Below are 5,000 nucleotides of genomic sequence, written 5' to 3'. Positions count from 1 at the left end.
CAAGGCAGGCTGGGCATCCTAGCCTCACGCAGCTTAGCCCCAACCTACATGTAGCATCCCAGTCCATCCTAAGTGATCATACCTTACTGGCTGTGTTTTCTCTTCAGCCCTGAATGTAATGTGGTGGAACATAAGCAGATACATATCAGGTCTTAGAGAATCTGTACTTCATACATTTCTTAATAATGTCTCACAAATATTTAAATAATTAAAAAAAAATTGTATAATAACTTCATATTATTCTTGCAATTTATTTTTGCATTTTTTTTTATACAAAATTTACATTTTAAAAGATTACCTCTATTTTTAGATTGATGACTTGAAGACTACAGTGCCATCCACAGCAAATCATGGTCTTAAAATATCTCCTAGCAATGACGAGACCAATTTTCACAGAGATCAAATTTTTGCTAAGCAGTAGTCACAGGTAAATATATATTATATATATAATATTATATATATAATATTATATATATATTACTACTTCATTGCTCAAAGCACCTTTAGACATTCTGAGTGTTGTGCTATTTTATTAATTAATTAATTAGGCTATATTTTAATGTTTTGTAATGTTTTCATTACTTTTTTTGTTTTGAAATATAAATTGTTGAGTTTTGAAACATTTTGACATTAACTATACCTGAATATTTATAAACAAAAAAATACCAGAACTATGTCCTTGACAATTGCACTAAGAAGTCTTTGCCAAAATCAGGTGCTCAGTGCAGTAGTTAAAAACTTAAAAGTTGTACCACCTCTGGTGCAAGATTAGGGACCCATAGCCTCAGGAAGAAAATAGAGAGTACTCAGAGAAGGCCTTGAATAATAGGCAGGCTGTTTGTCTGTGTTTCGACGGTAAGCTTGCTGACACCAAATGTAGTTACCTAAGTGTAGTTACAGGATTAGAGCTACGCTCGTGGTGTCCCGTCTACCCAGCACTCTTTGTCACATAATGCTTTGAAACTACTGACGGTCTTGGCCGCCACCACCTTCTCACTTAACTTGTTCCAACCGTGTACCACTCTGTATGCGAAAGGAAATTTTTTTATATTTCTTTGGCATCTTTGTTAGTTAGTTTAAATCTATGACCTTTTGTTCTTGAAGTTCCAGGTCTCGGGAAATCTTCCCTATTGATTTTATCAATTCCTGTTACTATTTTGTACATAGTGATTTTATCACCTCTTTTTGTTGTCTTCTAGTTTTGGCATATTTAATGCCTCTGACCTCTCCACATAGCTCTTGCCCTTTAGTTCTGGGAGCCACTTAGTAGCATGTCTTTGCACCTTTTCCAGTTTGTTGATGTGCTTCTTAAGATATGGGCACCACACAACCGCTGCATATTCTAGCCTTGGCCGAGCAAAACTCGTGAACAATTTCTTTAGTATTTCGCCATCCATGTATTTAAACAAAATTCTGAAGTTAGAAAGCGTGGCATAGGCTCCTCACACAACGTTCTTTATGTGGGCCTCAAGTGATAGTTTTCTATCTAGAATCAACCCTAGACCTCTTTCTTTTATCAGAATTATATAAAGATTTCTCACATAATTTGTAGGTTGTGTGGGATCTATGTTCTATTCCACATTCCATAACATGGCATTTATTCACATTAAATTTCATTTGCCAAGTGGTGCTCCATATACTTATTTTGTCCAGGTCTTCTTGAAGGGCATGACAATCATCTAAATTTCTTATCCATCCCATTATCTTAGCATCATCAGCAAACATGTTTATATAATTCTGTATTCCAACTGGTAGATCATTTATGTAGACAATGAACATTTCTGGTGCATGTACTGTGGTACTCCACTTGTGACACTTCTCCAGTCCGATTGCCTCTGATTACTGCCCTCATTTTTCTATCAGTCAGAAAATTTTTCATCCATGTTAGAAGCTTACCTGTCACCCATCCAAAATTTTCTAGTTTCCAGAACAACCTCTTATGTGGAACTCTGTCGAAAGCCTTTTTTATGTCTAGATAGATGCAGTCGACCCAACTACCTTTTTCCTTTAAAATCTCTGTGGCTCAATCATAGAAACTGAGTAAATTCGATACACAGGATCTTCCAGATCGAAAACAATACTGTCTGTGTGATATTATATAATTTCTCTCAAGGTGTTCTACCCATTTAGTTTTTATTATTTTTTTTTGTTTTCAATCCTTTCACTGTTACACTTGTCAATGATTCAGGTCTATAACTGAGAGAGGTGGGGTCTTCCCTGTTGCCACTTTTGTAGATTGGAACTATGTTAGCCTTTTTCCACATGTTTGCTATGACTCCTGTACACAGGGATGCCTGAAAGATCAGGTGAAGTGGAAGGCTGAGCTCAGATGCACATTCTCTCAGAACCCATGGTGAAACTCCATCTGGACCAACTGCTTTGTTCTTACTTAGCTACTTTAGCATATTTTCCACTTCATCTCTAGACACCTCTATACGCTCTATGATGTTCTCAGAAATTCTTATTGTGTCTGGTTCTCTTAAGATTTCATTTTGTATAAACACACTTTGGAACTTTTGGTTTAATGTTTCAGACATTGCATTATCATTTTCTGTGAATCTGTTTCCTATTTTCAACCTCTGGATATTATCCTTTACCTGCAATTTGTTGTTTATGAATTTGTAGAATAGGCCCAGTTCTGTTTTACATTTATCCATTATCCCTTTTTAAAAATTTCTTTCTGCCTCTTCCCTTACTGCTGTATAGTTGTTTCTCGCATCTTTGTATCGCTGGTATGATTGGGGGTTTGGCTTCTTTCTATTTTGATACCTGCTTGATGGGGTTCTGCTCTTCTACCCCCCAAGCCCGGCCCGAGGCCAGGCTCGACTTGTGAGAGTTTGGTCCACCAGGCTGTTGCTTGGAGCGGCCCGCAGGGCCACATACCCACAACATCCCGGCTGATCCGGAACTTCTCTTAGAAAACAGTCCAGTTTTCTCCTGAAGATGTCCACGGTTGTTCCGGCAGGAACAACCGTGCAACCGTGCTCTGAAGGGGAAAGTGAATACTGAGCAGTACTCGAGACAGGACAACATAAGTGACTTGAAGAGTACAACCATTGTGATGGGATCCCTGGATTTGAAAGTTCTCATAATCCATCCGATCATTTTTCTGGCCGACGCAATATTTGCTTGGTTATGCTCCCAAACGTTAGATCGTCGGACATCATTATTCCCAAATCCTTGACATGCTGTTTTTCTACTATGGGAAGATTCGATTGTGTTTTGCACCCTGTATTATGTTTCAGATCCTCATTTTTGCCGTACCTGAGTACCTGAAATTTATCACTGTTAAACATCATGTTATTTTCTGCTGCCCAATCGAAAACTTTGTTGACATCTGCTTGTAGTTTTTCAATGTCTTTCATTCCATTTTTGTGTCTTTTGGTCTGTGGCCCTCTCTCAATTTCTGTTGAACCAATCCTGTTTTCTGGCCCTGCATCTCTGTTTTGGTATGAATGTTTGTGTGCCTTCATTGTATATTTTGCAAAATTTGGCATACATTTAATTTACTTCCCTGTCTAGCAACAAGTCTGCCTAATTACTTATTAAAAAAAATTTGAAGTTCCCCATAGTGACCTCTCTCTCTTGAAATCAAGTTTATCAACTGTTTCAATGTCCCCATTTTCTGTGTGTGTGTGTTTGGAGGCTAAGCTTGCTGATACCATGTGTGTGTGTGTGTGTTTGGAGGCTAAGCTTGCTGATACCATGTGTGTGTGTGTGTGTGTTTGGAGGCTAAGCTTGCTGATACCATGTGTGTGTGTGTGTTTGGAGGCTAAGCTTGCTGATACCATGTGTGTGTGTGTGTTTAGAGGCTAAGCTTGATGATACCATGTGTGTATTTGGAGGCTAAGTTTGCTGATACCATATGTGTGTGTGTGTTTGGAGGCTAAGCTTGCTGATACCATGTGTGTGTGTGTGTTTAGAGGCTAAGCTTGATGATACCATGTGTGTATTTGGAGGCTAAGCTTGCTGATACCATGTGTGTGTGTGTTTGGAGGCTAAGCTTGCTGATACCATGTATGTGTGTGTGTTTAGAGGCTAAGCTTGCTGATACCATGTGTGTGTGTGTGTTTAGAGGCTAAGCTTGATGATACCATGTGTGTATTTGGAGGCTAAGCTTGCTGATACCATGTGTGTGTGTGTTTGGAGGCTAAGCTTGCTGATACCATGTATGTGTGTGTGTGTGTGTGTGTGTGTTTGGAGGCTAAGCTTGCTGATACCATGTATGTGTGTGTGTGTGTGTGTTTGGAGGCTAAGCTTGCTGATACCGTTTATGTGTGTGTGTGTGTTTAGAGGCTAAGCTTGATGATACCATGTGTGTATTTGGAGGCTAAGCTTGCTGATACCATGTGTGTGTGTGTGTTTGGAGGCTAAGTTTGCTGATACCATGTGTGTGTGTGTGTTTTTAGAGGCTAAGCTTGATGATACCATGTGTGTATTTGGAGGCTAAGTTTGCTGATACCATGTGTGTGTGTGTGTTTGGAGGCTAAGTTTGCTAACACCGTGTGTGTACTCACCTGTTTAAATAATAATAGGGGTGTGTACCACCTCTGGTGCAATTGTAGGGACCCACAGCCTTGAAGAAAATAGAGTATTCAGAGAAGACCTTGTGGATTCTCACTGAACACTAATCTTTTCTTCTCCTATCACCCTTCTTATTTTGTTTTATGCTGTATTCTATTATATATCATATAAATACATAGCCAAATGGCAATATTTATTATGTCTATACAAAAAGAAGACATCCACTTTATTTTTTTTCTCTCCTTTGTTTCTATGTGGATTTTGTTGTGACTAATGATTCTCCTCCTTCCCATCAACAGGTCTTCCTCACTGGGCTTGCTCGGCTTTTGTGTTACTGTGAGGGTGCCATCATCGTTTACCCTTCAAGACTGACTCATGCTGGCATTGCATTTGTGGACTTCCCTTCACAGTAAACAGTCCTCCATATGGTGATTGTCCAGGGCAAGCAGGGTGTGACTGCCATCTTGGAGAAGCAA

At 39.1% G+C, this 5,000-nt stretch overlaps 1 long non-coding RNA gene across 2 annotated transcripts in view; it reads left to right on the top strand.

Annotated features, from left to right (window-relative positions):
- LOC138362103 (uncharacterized) overlaps positions 1 to 4,994 on the top strand; it is a 27,051-nt gene extending 22,057 nt beyond the window's left edge. For both annotated transcript variants that reach the window (XR_011227415.1, XR_011227420.1), the window contains 2 exons: positions 311 to 427; positions 4,824 to 4,994. This is a non-coding gene — a long non-coding RNA (uncharacterized lncRNA). The remainder of the gene's footprint in view (positions 1 to 310; positions 428 to 4,823) is intronic.
- Positions 4,995 to 5,000: the final 6 nt, after the last annotated feature.

The sequence above is a fragment of the Procambarus clarkii genome, chromosome 8, assembly GCF_040958095.1.
Source record: "Procambarus clarkii isolate CNS0578487 chromosome 8, FALCON_Pclarkii_2.0, whole genome shotgun sequence".
Taxonomy (NCBI): domain Eukaryota; kingdom Metazoa; phylum Arthropoda; class Malacostraca; order Decapoda; family Cambaridae; genus Procambarus; species Procambarus clarkii.
This window is presented reverse-complemented; position numbering and strand designations above follow the sequence as displayed.